Source organism: Cupressus sempervirens, chromosome 2, assembly GCF_028749045.1.
Source record: "Cupressus sempervirens isolate cs-2001-9-10 chromosome 2, ASM2874904v1, whole genome shotgun sequence".
NCBI classification, from domain to species: domain Eukaryota; kingdom Viridiplantae; phylum Streptophyta; class Pinopsida; order Cupressales; family Cupressaceae; genus Cupressus; species Cupressus sempervirens.
In genome coordinates, this window is record NC_143119.1 from 746,532,509 (window position 1) to 746,550,208 (window position 17,700).

The 17,700-nt window shown below is 32.7% G+C and overlaps 1 pseudogene; it reads left to right on the forward strand.

Annotated features, from left to right (window-relative positions):
• The window catches only part of LOC149575565 (leucoanthocyanidin dioxygenase-like), a 38,374-nt pseudogene extending 22,329 nt beyond the window's left edge, over positions 1–16,045 (forward strand).
• The last annotated feature ends 1,655 nt before the right edge of the window (positions 16,046–17,700 follow it).

The following is a 17,700-nucleotide window of genomic DNA, read 5'->3' on the forward strand; positions in this document are numbered from 1 at the left end:
AATAGAAGACTTCTATTTCTAGGCAAATCCATCCTTCACCATGCTGTCTCAATGTACTTCCATTATAATAGATTCTAGCCTAGATCCAACAATCATCATAATTTGAGGGTGTGTGACATGAACAATCTTCAATGTCCATTGATCTCACAAATTTTTTTATATGTATTGTGATGGTCTCAGGACTCAAGACAACAGATGACTCGCATGAACAAGAGCTACTAGAAGATCTCACACCACCTTTTTGGTTCTAGCATGTCTATTTGTTAATGTATCCTTGCAACTGGGACAAATATGAATTGCACCAAAAGTCTCAGATTGCTTCTCATGTTTATCCTTTGTGAAAATAGCAGGGATAAGAGATTTCAACCTGAGCTTCTTTTTACCTTCTGGGCAAATTGTATCAATTGGAGGTGCTTCAATTTTCACAGGTGCATAAGGCATTGTAGAAGGCAACCAAAATGATTTCATTGTCCAAATGAGGTTACTTTAACACTATTGGCCCCATGAAAATTGCTTTTATCTTTAACATAGTTTTTGCCATTATACTGAGGTACTGCACCATTATTTTGTTGATCAAATGCATCGAGTTCCTGCTATCTCTTCGATGACAATTTCTCTTCTTCTTTTTTGTTTGCTTCTACTATTCAGCATAATTTGCAAGCTTCCTACAATATAACTAAAACTATCTATTGTAATTCATAACTCCCGATCTCTCCAGACCTTCCTTCAACTCTAGTGGAAAAACTTGCCTTTCTAGACTAGCATAATCAAGCAAACATTGTCCCTTCTCCTCTAGAATTGATTTCAATCTAATGGATAAGTGAATCCCCACAATAACTTTAGCACGTGCCTCACATATTGATTCTCCAGCACTGTTGTACAAGCTCTAATGCTAGTATTTCCAAGAGAACTTGTAGACATTTGAACCTTCTTTCTAAATGTTGACACAGACGTAATAGTTGCAACTAAAGAATTGCTGCAATTGGAGACATACTTCTCATCCATGCGCAGAGGTAATAATCATACTGTGAGAGAAACTTGCATTATCGTCCTTTACTCTGAAATGCTGGAAGTGCCAAACATCAAAATGATGGGTTCGCTGCATACTATGGGTTACAGCTACTGAACGAAAACCCATTGACCTATCGGGGACCTTTATCATCAAGCACCCTTTTTGGACATTGCACTTTAAAAATACAACCTACTGGTCTAGTCTTTAATTCAATTACCCAAAAACATATAACAGGAACATTAGTGACATCTGGAGCAATGTCTAATATTATTACAATATGTTGACCACAAGATAGATTTCTTGATTTGGTGGCATATAGATGCATTTTACATCTTTTTGTTGAGTGGTAATAATCATATCATTGATTATACCATTTCAACTAGGTGCACCATCCTGTACGCTTCAACAACAAGGCATGCTTTGATTTGTTTGCTAATGGGAAAAATTGATAGAAAATATCATTTCTAGCCGAACTTGTTTTATCTTCTAGCCATCACATCTCAACCCTAATTAGGGTTATCACATTTTAGGCATGAGACTTCATGATTGCAAATGTACTATAAATCAAACCATCCATATGCACTGCATAAGCTTCCAAGCTATTGCATAGTTGTCCACCAAAACATTTCGGGAGTTATATGATTTATGGTGATTCTAGAAGAAACTATCAACTGAAAGCTTGTGGGTTCTTCCTTCACTTATTTCTCCTTCTTTGAGGGGAGAAAAAGTGTTAAACATTACAAATCAGAATTACACTACCTTCAAGAAACCTCCTCGGCCTGCGATTGTAGCTTTTAAGCATGAAAATTTCAGACCAATACTTTGATAGGGTTCACTATCTTCTATTAATCACATTTTGGATTTCCTTGATGAGGAATTATCTGACTTAGCAGCACAGATTCTTAATGTATGATGGCCAAAATGAATCTCTCCATATACACCCGATAAATTAGGTACACTTGTCCACACTTTCAAATTTTATGTAACTCTATACAGGCTGCAGTCATGAATACCCGATAAAGAAGGCATACCATTCTAGATTTTTGGCATATTTTGACACCGAATATTTACTCACAAATTTAGCCTTTAAGGTGTTGCTGAACGAAACCCTTGGATGTTAATATTACTATCCACATATTTTGTTGCTTGCAAAGATGAGTATTATTCCATTATACCCACTAATTATAATTTATTTTTTTATGAACCCTAATTTCTTGAAGTGAAATGCCTAGAGCCGGTATAGTTGAAAAATATATCCGCTCCATTAATGAAAAGAGTCATTAGGGAAATAGAGTCATAGGGTAGAGAACAAGGAGAGCTGCTTGTAGAGATGAAAAGAGTAGGGGAAAACCAAAAACACTAAAACTAGCAGCACCACAAAAATGAACAAAGCAAACCACACCTAGCCACAACAAAAACTTTATGTACAAAGAGTAGAGCAAGCAGCCCATACTCAGAAAAATGTACCTAGCTGCTCATGGAAAACCATTAATTGGTTGAGAGAAGTATGTGTTTGTGCGAAATAATGGTTGATGTACAAGTGATCTCATTCCTGGTAAGTGGAGAGCAACCATTGAAAAGAAAAACTCCACATCTATAAGCTTTTCAAATAGCAGGTTAAAACCAAGAAGCCAGTCAATATTATAGCCCATCAATTGTGGCACCTCAATATCTTTTTGCACCGGTTGTTTCTTATCAAGATTCTTGACATCTTCCATGAGATTCTTGGCAAATAAAATGGAGTTTCTATGGTGATAGTCTTTCCTGAAACTATTGAAGTGATAACTCACATAGTTCTCATTTAAATCTACAACTTCCTCCTTCAAAGATTCAGGGTCCGAGAATTTGTTTATAAAGTCTATCTCAAAACAAAAAGATTCTAGTAAAGGACCAAAATCCATAACCCCGTCTTCACAATCAAACCTGAACACTTCTAATTAGGGTTGTGTGCATGGAATTGGTCTAGGGGTAAAAGAATTTTCTTTGACTTCCATCTCAGTTTTCTCAATACTTTTGAATGCCTTGGGCTATGGAGACTCTTCATTAGTTTCCCTGTGACTAAACTAGAAGCATTTATAATCAACATGCAAGAAATTTTCTATTTTAGCATTGCCAACCTTAAGTGTTTTTTGATCTTGATGGACTATTAAACTTTCTTGATCAGAGTAGCTGACTGAATATATGTCAAAAGTATCAAATCTAAAAGATTCTAACTTTGAAAAGAAAACACTTGACAAAAATTTCTTACTTTATTCAACCTCAACGATGCCCTTTGGAGCTTCTTCTTGCTCATGTGGTGTTTCCACTGAAAATTGCTGCATTGATTCCTCTAGAGGAAGATAATGGAAAATATTTGCAGGGTCCTTTTCAAGAGCATTTTCTTGTTCATGCACCAATTCACCAATTTCTTTTTCTTCACACATCTCCTGTACTTTTTCTGGCTCTTTCACAAGAAATCTTTTTTGGATGAGGATAGCACCATAAAAAGATTTTAAAAATGCTACTCAGTTTTCCATGTCCTCTGTAATTTCTTGGATTGGATTTTCTCTAAATGGAGGAATAAAAATAAACACATTGACCTCATCTTCATTTCTTGTAGGAATCCAATCCTTCAATATTTTTGGATATCTTTAAAATACCTTCTAGTATTCATCTTCAATAGAGCCACCAATCTCCATCCTAGGGGAGGTACCTCAAAATATAAGAAATCAAATGCACAAGGCACTCTGATTTTCCCCAGCAGAATCGCCAAAAATTGTTAGTAAACAGATTTTTCCTCTGCAAAAATACCTTTACAATTGACTCTTGAATACCCAAAAGAAAGACAAACTCTGAAACTAACAATAGAGTCACTTGCAATTATCTTGTCAAGTGCTCTCTGAATTTTGAAATGAAGGTACAGCTCCCTCCTTTTGATTTACAATAAATGATTTTCTAGTTATGCCTTTAACCTAGAAGGCAATGAAGGAATACTAACATCCATTTATCAACATGACTGAATATTAAAATAAGAAATAGATGGACAATTTTAACTTCCTCCCTCAGAACCTTTAAACTCCAAAATACATTTCCAATATGCAACAAAAGAAAGCTAAACTTTCACATGCAATTAATATCCACAAGAACATGAATCACAGTAGAGTAAACAATAGTATCTACTCCAGAAAGTTTAACATAACATATAAAACTGTGGAATTTTATATACTTTGCCACAACTTCAAAAAATATATTCAAAGTTTTAAAGCATATAATACTTAGGAAAAAATAGTTCTGACTCAGTATTCTATGGAGAGATGAACCTTTCTGATACAAGATTTAAAAAAAACTAAATTGTCTTCCCTTTCATTCAGAAGTGCAGACTCCTTCTAAATGGGAGGAACCCATTTATAATAGAATTTCCTATTTTTAAACAAATCCTACCCCAAGTCATTTCTCAACTACCCTAACTTCTTTTCTTTAAAATCTATTTTCAATCCCATACAACTTTTCATAAAAAACCCCCCTATTACAATAATAATTAATTCTTTAAAGAATTAATCATTTTAAAAATCTCTTTCCAATTTACCTTACCAAAACTAATTACAATAATAATAATTAATTATTTTAAAAAAGAATTAATTATTTTAAATCATTCTTTTCCAAATATAATTCTTCTACTTTCACCCTCATATTATAATTAATTCTTTATAGAATTAATCACATGAGAAATTAGAGTAATGGTTTAATAATTAATGACTTTGCATTTAACTTGAATATATTTAATTCATTAAAGAATTAAATAAATAATATAAATGCAAAATAATTTGTAAATTTCATTTTCTAATTTCTCATGTTGTTTAGTTAAGAGGGGAAATATTTAGGGTTCCAAAACCCTAGCTAACACATGTAAATGCCCCTTTAGAAGGGGGGATATCAATGAGGGTGTTATTATTCACAAAATTAGAAAATTTATCATTTTATGAAGATGGGGAATATACCTTCAATTTTCTCATCCTGAGATAGAATGCCATTGAAATCCCCAGGCATAATAAATTTACCATCTTGAATGTTGGAAATAGCCTAAGAATAGGAATCCAAAAGTTTTGTCTTATCATCACATGTAGAAGTAGGGCCATATATATTGAGCACTATGAATGACATACCAAAATTAGTAATAACTACTTGCTGCTAGTTAGGAAAAGACTGAATATATAGCAGTGCAAGATTTATGGTTCCAAAGAATACATGAACCACCCGAAACACCTGCAACATGAACATGAAATGAGTTCCACTTAGTCAACTTTAAAATTATAGAAGAATATGATTATTGAGACAATTTTGATTTTTGAAGCAAAATTACATTAGCACCACCCACATCAAGTTAGATTAGAGAGCACATCTTTTGTCTGACACTTCACCAAAGGTCCCTCATTCTTCTAAGGAGTTCCTTTTTCACTCCTTTTCCTTTTGCTATCTATCAAATTTTTTTCCAGAGTAGCTTTTATACCAAGGTCAATTTTCTCCTTAATCTTTTAAGCTTTAGGTTTTCTTTGTTGTCTCTTACAAGTAGACACTTGAATTGAATCAGGCATGGGAGTTTGATGTGGAGAATAGCTTTGCAAAGGATCAAAATTCTTCTTAGACTCCTTATTCGCAAAATATGACTTACTAATAGGTACCTTATGCACAACCAAGTTAGAATTAGTTAAATCCTTATAGAAATTATCAACTATTATAGGACTGTAATGAATAAAAGGAAACATTATTGGGGTTACATGGATTAGTAACTATCACTATTCCCTTAAATAATAATGAACACTATTGTATACATAGCCAAAACTAAACAAAATTGTTCTTTCAAATGTTGTTATAGGGACACTAGCTAAATAGCCTAATATTTGCACAACAAAAAGTGGGTAAAGTAAGGCAAACCTTTAATTGATGAGAAAAATAAGAAATCTAAGGAGGAGATGGCTTTAGTGCAACCAATTATGTCACCAAGTATAAGATCAATCACATTACAAGACAAGAAAAAGATGAAAAAGAGTAGAAGAGATAAGGTAATATTAGATGAAGCTATTATAGTTTCAATCTATGATCATACAAAATTGGATTTTGATGCTATGATAAATTATGGATAATTGTGAAGGGGAAAGATGCAAAAGAGAAAGATAGGAAGTGAAGTACAAACAAGTATTATATGATGTGAAGGACATCTTATTAAAAATTGTTCTAGATGCACCAGTATATGACAAACCTCCAATGATTGATCAATTAAGTTTACTTGTAAAATAGGTAAATGCACCTGATGTTGATGTTAATGAAAATTTGATACAATTAGAAGAGAAAAGAATAGAGAAGAAGATTATGGAGAAACTAAATGAGTCCATTACTACTCAACAAGTTGAACTTGGTGGTATTACAACCGAGCTAGAAAATATTCTTAAGGAGATAATCCACCTACTCCAATAGTTATGTGATGTACTACATTTGACACAATATATTTTAAAGAAAGTTGAAAATATTGATGAGGATTTGAAGAATAGTGTTTTTAAGTTAATTGAGGTGCCTTAGGTAATCCAAGTTGATTTAAGTAAAGACATGGACAAGATGAGAAGACAAAGTCTTGAATTTCAAGCACTCTTGATACCTTACTTGGAACTCATACAAAAGAATGTTAATAAGGTTAGACAACTTATTCTTACTCCTAAAATATCTATTATTTAACATGTGATTGAACTTTGAATGGAGATACATCCACAACACTTGGCATTGGATGGCCACTTGGTAAATATTAAGTCTATGTCTCTAATATTTGTAGACCACTATTTTGTTGGATAGAGTAATTTCAAACTACTGATTTCTTTAATGGAGTTCCTAATAAATCTCAAGGTTCCCATTTAGGTGACCAATTCCCAGGAGGTCCACGAATATTGCCTAATAAAGTCTATTTCCAATCAATATTGTATCAAAAATTCAAACTAATTAGGTATTGAATTAAACTTGATAAACAAATGATAGAGAAGGAAAATTTTTTACATGAACAAGATCATAAATCATATGATGATGACATATTGCAAATTCTTAACTTATGCTTAAACAATGATAAAGTTTATTGTTAATCAATATTATATCAATTTTTTGAATAGATTAGGTATTGAATTTAATTTCATACATGCACATATATAATTTAATGTCACACACAGACATATCTAATTTAATGTCATACATGAGCAAACATGAACAAACATATCATATCATATGTCGTATATGAACAAACATATCATATATTAACCAATAATGTCATAAGTCGAATAATGTCATACATCGAATAAATGTCATACATCAAATATAGAATGTCATAGACATCAAATGTGTATCGAATATGTCCACTAATGCCTATATATATACATGTCTAGATCAACTACATCTTTTCCTTCCCACGAGGGGAAGGAAGCAAGTCTCTCAATGTCCTTTGCTGTTGTGTGGAGGGAGATAGCGGAGATGACAAGGCCCTCCTAACACGCTTACTCGACCTCTTGTTGAGGCTCTTCTCCAGCTCCAACTGATACAAAGAAAGTAGATATGAATCAATATTTATTATACATTGAAATCAAATATATGTACACACAAAATCAATTATTTTCTTACCACCAACAAATAGTCACTCTATAAGTTCACCTCAAATGCTCGTGGATGGTCAGTCATGACGAGACCCTACAAAAATTCAATAAATATAATCACTTATAAATACACATATCACCAACAAAAATATTGTACCCAAGTAAATATCACCAAAGTCATCTTATACCCACCAATTCCAACCCAACTTTTGATTGTGGGTCCAAGATATTTAGAGTGTGTGAAATTTGATCAAACAACTTATTTTTGGGTTTAGAGAGAAAATACATGTCATAAATGGTAAGATAAGGTCCAATAAATGAAATGAATTATTTTATTGAAGTTGAAATAGAGAAGAACACTTATAGATAAGAGTAACCTTGAGTTTTTAAAGAAAATGAATCAATATAGGACTTAAATAATAATTTGAAGGTCCAATGAGTGTTTAAAGGAGAGTGTGAAATCAATGTAGGAACGCATAATGTATATTAAAATGGGGCTAAAAATAATACCAAATAACTGTTCTTACTTTTTCAAATGATACATGTAGTCCCCACTTTATTGGAAGCATGTGTCCACCTCATGCACACAATAAAGTAGAAGAAAAAAAGTGAAAGAGGTAAAGATTTTGGGAAAACTACAAGGAGATTAAATATCACCAAGTTGAAGGACAAAAGCTCCCAAACCAAGAATATTAACTATTACATTCATTTGCAAGGATACATAAAAGAACAACAAAATCCTAAAGCTTAATAAGATTCCAAGTCAACTAGTTGAAGAGACCTCACTCAAGAAAATGTCTCAATCTCAAGCATCATGTTGTAAAAGCTATAGCAAAAGCTCAAGTGGTCACTTGAGAAAAGAAAGAGCAAAAATAAAAGATAAGAAAATACTCAATGATTTATCCCACTAGCATAGCTATAAGAGTATGAAAAGAAGAGAGAAGGGCCATGAATCCAAAAGTCTAGTAAGTTATCTTATCCAAGTTTATTTTGTATGAGAGGAGGAGGATGACGAGAATGAAAGAATGTATAATTTTGTTATGCTAGTTCCATTCATCCCAAAGAAATAGTGAAGAAGAGTTGATGGTGTTGATTCCAAAAACTATATTTTCTTTGAAACATAAGGATATGCCTAGTTCTATTATCAAGTTCAACATTTGACTTTGGCCTATGAATAATATTAATTAAAAACACAAATTCTCCTGCACTTATGACTCTACTAGACCAAGGTGAGTATATCTAATCACCAATTATATCTTTAAACTTGACTATTAGTTATAGAAAACATATAACTTCCATCTTGTAGGTCCTACTCCTAGTTGCAATCAACTCGGAATACAACTAATCTTCTATTCCTATCTTTACTTTTAATTTCATTATCTCCTACTCTTATTCCTCATACCTTTATTTGATTTTCCTACTTCTTCTCTACTTCTAACTTCAATATGTGCTCCTAGTTCTTCTTTATCTAATTCTTTCACTGTCACTTCTACCTTCACTCCTAGTTTTTGAATTAAAAGTAGCCAAAACTAGGGGGATGACCCTTTAACAACAAACTAACCTACTATTAGCAGATAACCATTAAACAAAACTACCCCTTACCACTTAGTAAAACAAAAACAAGGTTTTGATCCATAATTAAAAGAGTATCAGTAGGCCTAACATACATACTGCTTGTGTAAAAACCATAAAAGCTATAGTAATATATAAACAAAGGTTAACATTATAAATTTTGAGATTAACTATTATAAACAATAACTAAAATGAATAAAATTCTTTCATACCTTCGTCAGTGGCTGTAAGCTAGCCACAGCTATGGCCACTCCACTATCAACAGACTATTGCAGATGAGGAGTTGTGCCCGACATCATGAGTTGCATGCCATACAATACACATTACATCTAACATGAAACATAAAATAAATATAATCAAATGAATTAAATTAACATGAAACAACTGTACCTCTGTGAATCTCATATGATGTCTATGCTCTGAGTTTGTGGTAAAGGTTGAGGGTCCTGTGGAGAACTGATGCACATGCATAATTTTTTTTTGTCAATCCTTAATATGATTACATAATAAATATATGTATTAATAAAAATGATTAAATCGATACATACCTCAGGACTCATGGAAGGGACAAAAAATGGGCCTAGAGGATCGTTGCTAGGCCCAGCAACACTCTGACCTTGAATTTTGAACAATGTTAATAGATGCTAATTAATTAATCATTCACTATACATATGAAATGTGATCAAATTAGTAAATTATAATTGTAATTTACTTGTGTGTCAATGCCAAATGTGTCATTCAGGAATTGATCGGTGACAAGCCCATCATCTGCACCATCTCTAGCATGAGTGCCAAATGTGCATAGGGATCTGCATGAAGTGCACATGTGACCACGACGCACAAAAGGCTCCCCCTCAACTAATGGGCTCGTGGAATGGATGAGGGTCTATGTCAAAGTATTAATGGTCCCTAGAGTGCTGGCCTCTACATTTTCCTTCACAACTGAAGGAATAGTCACATGCTCACGATGTGGCTTGACCACAGGTGCCCTAACTACATTAGGGTCACGACGTGCTCCCAGCCTCTCAAATGATGACCCCCCACCTCTACCTTGGGAGTCTAATATATCAAAATAATTGGGGATCTCCGCAAGGACAAACTCACAATATAATTTCTTCAAAAAATACATGGGGACCTCGTGATTGTTGCAAGGAGGGGTATCAAAAACCATCCGCCATCTATCCCAAAAATTATTTCTAATAGCATTGTGTATGCACCAATGGATGGGGAATTGTTTAGTACCATCTCTAATAGTATTTTTCTCACTGGGTTTTCTAAATAATGCACATATACTACCTTTTGGTATTTCTTTTTTTTTAACATCTTCATATGACAATTTATTTGCATAAAAGCTTTTTTGTTCATCCCTCTCAACCCGCTGAATATCTAACTGACCACTAACTCAGGCTATCTAGGTGTTAATGGATTCGAGGGATGATGCCAATTGAGCCCTCATTGGATTTGTTTGTTTGGATTCTTTCAACTGAGCAATGAATCTTTCTAATTCAATTTTGCCTCTCACTATTTCATTTATTATATTTTCTTGCGTGCCTAGTGGAGGTCTTGTAATTGGTTCGGGTTGTGGAATTTTTTGTTCTTCTTGAGGAGGGTTTTGGTTTTGAGGTTCTTGAGGGTTTTGATGTTCTTGTGGATTTTTTGGTTGATTATGAACATTTCTTGATAAAAAATCAATTGAAATCCAAATAAATAAACAAATCTAAATGAAATTTGTAAAAACCCTACAAAACAATATAAAAAACTTACAAAACAATATGAAAAATATATCAAACAATGCAAAGTTAGTTTTATATCACTTACGGCATCGTTGTGGGTGCGCTTGTGGTCTTGGATTTCATCGACGAGGAGGCATTTTGGCAAATGGTGGTGAAAATGTTAATTCTTCAACTCGCGTACACGTTGCTTGTTGTAGGAGTAGAAGAAAATACTGATGAAAATGATGGGCTGCGGGTCTACAGCTCATCATATAAACTTTTTTATGTTTTTAAATAGTGCGTACGCGCTATTTAAAATAGGAAAAAAAAACTACTTGTCACCTTTTTGGCACCACAACTCGGTGCATATGCCCCCCTAGCCATATAAAGTATTTAAGGAATCAAGGAAAAGGGTTCTTCAAATAAATCCCAATACCCCCCAGCAAACTTTTGATCAATTTTGCAAATCTATTTTAGATTAAGTTTAGCTTATTAAAGAAGGGCATATTAAGAAGAATCATGCATATATAGCCAGAAGTAAATTTTTTTGAAATGATGGAAAAAAGACTTGGAAGGTAATAATAAATTTTGAAATAATAAAGGTTCTAACCATTTTTCTAGAAATGATGGTGCAGAAAAGCAAGCTGGAAGAAAGCCCATTATTTGTAGGCATTGTGGGGGTGAGAATAACATGGATAAATTTTGTTTGAAGAAGAGGGACAATGAAAGGCAGCAATATAAGCCCAAGCAAGAAAGGTTTAAGGATGGAAAGAAGAATAAACATAGTTTTGTAGCTATTTCTTTAAAAAGGCAAGAGAAAGAAAATGAGGAGGTAATTGCTACACCCAAGAGTAAATCTAGTGTTAAGGGGGGATATTTTGCTTCAGATTCTAATAAAGAATGGATTTTAGATTCAGGGGCATCATCTCACATGACGGGGGATAGATCTTTGTTTATTGATGTTTATGAAGGGAAGAATTCAGATCAAGAAATTTCTATTGGAAATAAAATGAAACTTCTAGTTTTAGGAATAGGAACTATTAATGTAACAAATGGATCTTTGAAAAATGTTTTATTGGTTGAAGGATTGGGGGTGAATCTTATTTCAGTATACAAAATAGTTCAAGCTGGATATGAGTTTGTTGTCAATACTAATCAAGTTATTGTTAGAGATAGAAAAGACCCAAGAAATATAATTTCTATTGGTAGAGTTGATCATGAAGAGAATCTATTTAAATTTGTGGGGTTTATTGATGATAAATATACACTCTCTCATGCTTTTATTGCTTAGACTGATTATATGACACTACTTTGGCATGCTAGACTTGGACATTTAAATTATAGAAAATTACAAGATATGGTTAGAATGGATATGGTTAGAGGATTAACAAAAATTTTAGCTTGTGAAGGTGTGTGTGAAGGTTGTGTGTTAGGAAAACATCATCAAGATCCTTTTGATTCAGGTAAAGCATAGAGGTCTAATCATCCACTACAACTCATTCATAGTGATTTATGTGAACCAAGATATCCTTCACTTTCAGGTTCCAAGTACCTTCTCACTTTTATTGATGATTACAGTAGGAGAGTATGGGTTTATTTTCTTGAAAGGAAAAGAGAAGTGTTTGAAGTGTTTCAAAAGTTTAAGGCATTAGTTGAAAATCAAAATGGCAAAATAATTAAATGTTCAAGGATGGATAATGGGGGTGAATATTGAAATTATGCATTTGAGTCATTTTGTGAAAATTATGGTATTAAGGTGCAAAGAACAGTTTGTTATACTCCTCAACAATTTGGGGTGGCTAAATGAATGAATAGAACTCTTTTAGAAATGGCCCATTGTATGTTGCATTTTAAAAGTTTGTATAATAAATTTTGGGGTTTGGCTATTTCTTGTGCTACACATATTGTAAATAGAATCCCCACCAAAGCTCTCACAAATATCACCCCTGAAGAAGCATGGAGTAGTAAGAAATCTCACATTGGATATTTTAAAGTATTTGGGTGTATTGCTTGGGCACACATTCTTGATGCAAAAAGGGAAAAGTTAGAACCAAAGAGTCATAAGTGTTTTTCTATGGGTTACAGTGAAGAATCAAAGGCTTATAGGTTATATAATTTGACAAAAAACAAGCTCTTTGTTAGTAGAGATGTGAAGTTTGATGAGCATTCATAACTTATAGCCACTCCTTCTCACTCTACAAAAACATATGCTTCTCATTTTTCAAATATTTTAGAAAGAAATGGAGACTACATGGATGAGGATGAGTTGTGCACCTCTATAAATGATGAAAATAGTAGTGATAATAAAACAACTAATGCTGGTAATCAGACATTTTCTGCAAGTAGTGATGATGAAGAAGATGACTTTTCAGCTAGACGAAAGACAAGGAGTGTTGAAGAAATATATAGGCAAGGCTCAAAGATTCAAGCGAGGAATGGTAGTGCTCTCATGGCCAAAGTATTACAAGTAAATGACCCAAGATCATATGCGTAAGCTAGAGGGAAGAAAGAATGGGAGCAAGCTATGGAAGAAGAATATGATGCTTTGGTGAAAAATAAAACTTGGGAACTTGTGCCACTTCCCAAAGGTAAGAATGTGATTGGTTGAAAATGGGTTTATTAAACAAAATTTAAATTAGATGGTGCTATAGAAAAATTTAAAGCTAAATTGGTTGCTAAGGGATTTAATCAAAAAGAGGGTGTTGATTATGAAGAAACTTTTGCTCCTATCACTAAAATGAAAACAGTTGGAATTATTCTTTCTTTGGCTACAAGTCTTGGGTGGCATATTTATCAAATGGATGTAAAAAATGATTTCTTAAATGGAGATTTATATGAGGAAATATATATGGATCAGCCACCAGGTTTTGTAGATCAGCAACATCCTAATCTTGTTTGTAGATTAAAGAAGTCACTTTATGGGCTTAAACAAGCACCAAGAGCATGGAATGAGAAGATTGACAGGTATTTTCAGCTTCATGGGTTTCAAAAATGCCAATCAAATCCAAATCTTTATGTAAAGAGAGTGCAAAATGAAATTATTCTTGTTGTAGTTTATGTGGATGATTTACTCGTAGCTAGACCAAATATTGGGTTAATTAATGATTTGAAATCAGATCTTAAAGGGTCATTTCATATGAGTGATTTGGGTGAACTAAATTATTTTCTTGGCTTGCAAATTAGTAGACTTCATGATGGGTTATTTATCTCTCAAGAAAAATATGTTTTGGATCTTTTAGAAAAATTTAACATGCTTGAATTTAAGCCAACCCCTACTCCTTTTCAATCTAGAATTAAGCTTACTAAAGAATTTATTTCCAAAAAGGTGGATGGACTTTATATAGACAACTTGTTAGTAGCCTAATTTATCTAAGACATTCTAGACTAGACATTTGTTTTGCAGTCAATCTGGTATCTAGATTTATGTAGGAACCAAAAGAAACTCATTGGTTGGCTGCCAAAAGGATTTTAAGATACATTCATGGAACCATTTACTATGGCATACATTATAGTTACAAGTCCTCAGTTTCTTTGATTGGCTTTACAGATTCAGACTGGGGAGGTGATATAGATGATAGGAAATCTACTGGTGGTTATATTTTTCAGCTTGGGTCAAGTTCAATTACATGGAGCTGCAAAAAAAAAACTACTACATCATTGTTCTCATGTGAAGAAGAATATAGAGCAGCAAAAGAAGTTGGAAAGGAAACATTTTGGATTCACAACCTTTCATTTGAGCTTGGTTTTGCACAGAGTTTAGCTACTCCTTTTTATTGTGATAATCAAAGTGCTATCCAAGTTGCAAATAATCTTATTTTTCATGCTAAAAAAAAAACACATTGACATTGATGTTCACTATATTTAGGATCTTATTCAAGAAAATTTTGTTAATCTCCAATTTTGTCCAAGTGAAGAATAAGTAGCAAACATATTTACTAAGAATATGCTTGAGGCCAAATTTCTGAAACTATGGGGCATGCTAGGCATGGTTGAGGTGAACATTAAGGGGGGATAGTCATATAATATTCCCCTCTCTTTTTTTTTTATGATTGTAAATGGGTACCTAACAAGGCTCAATGTCAAGACTATCCTATCTAAATTTTTTATTATAATTTCTCCCACACATTATCATTAGTGGTAGAAATTAAGGGAGGATGTTAGAAACAGTAAAAAACCCATGCTAGTCAAATCCACATCAGCTTTCATTATAACGGCATTGCAGATTTCCTTGATAATATATATGAATGTCCTCCATGAAACTAGGTCATACAACATTATCCATGAACAGATAGGAATGTCCTCCATGAAACTAGGTCATACAACATTATCCACTTATCCTTTAGAAACATCTTTTATTAATTCCCTCATATCATACATTTATAAGCAATCAATTCAGTGAATAGAATATGCTTCTTTGTTCAATGTTTATTTTTTGATATAGCTATGTACTATTTTTTTGTATTTAAAATTTCATCAAGGATTAGAAAACAAAAATCTAATAAACAAAGCAATGGGTGGAGAGGGAAAAGAAATGCATATTAGGGTTAGCTATTATCCACCATGTCCTTAGCTAGAAGTTGTACTTGGAATTTCTCCTCACTCTGATCCCAATGTACTTACATTTCTTCTCCATGATGAAACCACTAGCTTGAAAATTAGAAAGGATGGGAATTGGATTGATGTTCAAAGTGCCCCTGGCACCCTCATTGTTAACATTGCTGATGCATTGGAGGTACCAACATTTACATTTGAGTTTTCCATTTTTTTATTATAATGATGCTGAGAATATTTTCCAAGAGCTTTTTTTAAAAATAAGTATTGAATGGAAGAAGTTAGTTATCAGATTCCCCTAGTAAGAACAAAAACTAGTAGTTTTTCATTTGGAGTATTTGTTTTGTAGATAGCGAGCAATGGGAGATACAAAAGCATGGAGCACATGAGTGTAGTGAACAAGAAGAAAGCAAGGATTTCATGGGCCATGTTTTGTCATCCACATGATGAAGTTGTTATTTCTCCTCTTCCATCATTGATTGATAAAGAGCATCTTGCTTTGTATCGGGGTTCCTCATGAAAAGAGTATCTACAAAATTTCTTCATCAAAAGGTATTGATGGAAAGGGGCATGTTCATCAACTGCAACACTCTTGACTTCTCTAAGAGAAAAGTTTTTCTTAAAAAATTATGTTTTATTTTTATTATTCATTCCTAGTTTGGTTTGCGAACTAATGGTCAACTGTTCTTATCAGGAAGTTTATCTTCGAACTATTTAAAATTATTTGAATATAATTTTCCTTCTATAAGTTGAAAGATTTAGATTTGTTTGAAGAAAGTGGGCATCAATTTATAAAGGAAGTGAATGCCATTCATTGCTTATTTTCAACCTTCTTATATTTTTTCAATGTTTGAGTTTAATTGTTAAACTATAACGGCTTGAAAATTTTCAATTTATTCTTTTTTAATTATTGGAAAGCTGGATGGAACACTACTTGGTTAAATTTAAGTAGAAAATGTACTGGAACATGAGGCAAGTAGGCCAGAAGTGGTGGGTATTAGTCAATTCAAACGATGAAAGACATAGTATTCATTATAAATATTTTTGGGGATATTGTGTGAGCTTTAAGCAGTTATAGGATTGGATTATTTTTGTAAGTCATAACTTTTTTTTAAGATTTTGAATTCTGTTCATTATCATTTTTGTCATACATTTTTGTTTTTCAATTTGCTAAAAGATTTAAAGAAGCATATGTTAAATCAAATAAGATTTCTATTAAAAGATTAAATATAAAAATTAATAAGTTTGTGCATGCTTATGCTTGAAATTTAGAATTTATATCATCTTGTATAGAAAGATAAAAGAATAAGAAAATGAGAAGAAAAAACATAAATTTGATTATTCCAAAAGCATAAACCATATGAGAACACTGTAATGGAAACATAATGGAAACTTTCCTATATTTTATTCAACAAGATTCATTACATAAATAAACTAGTCTATTTAATAACTACCAAAACTAAAATGTATAACCTAACTCTATAACCCTAATGATTAATACGTTAACATCCCCTCCTTAACTAGAAAGGGTTACATGAAATTAGGAGTATTCTAAACTCTTCAAACTTTGAGCTCAACTAGAAACATTTTTTGGTTGATCTGAATCATCTTTTGAAAGCTTGTACCTGTGATATGATCTAAAATCTATTTGAACTTGCAAGGTTCAAACTTTTATATTTCAGCATGTTGTCCATTCTTGGACTTTAAATTTATATAATGTTCCTATTTCTTTGATAGGTTTCAATTTGAGACTTATTTTGTCCCTTTTGAATTAGCACACTTTGGGTGCATAATATCTAAAAATAGCACACATTGGGTGCAATGAACTTGTATTATTCATGTTACAATTTGATAAGAACACACATTGGGTGCAATAGAATAACACACATTGGGTGTTAAAGAATTGTTTGTTTGTATTATAATTTGATAAGAGCACACATTGGGTGTTATGAATTGTTTTGTCCATACGACATTTTGATAATAGCACACATCAGGTGCAATAAACTTCTTTGAAAATGGTGTAACCTTGTAATTGTAATGGTATACAATTATTCATTGTAATTGCCCTTCATTTTAACTTGAACCTAAAACTCACTTGAACTTGAATATGAAATTGCATTCACTTGAACTTGAATCTAACATATAGAAAATGTCCTCCCCTTCACAGAATATCCTCCCCTTGGTCTTGAATCTAACATATACAATACATCCTTCCCTTGATAGATGAGAGGAAATGAATTCATGTGATAAG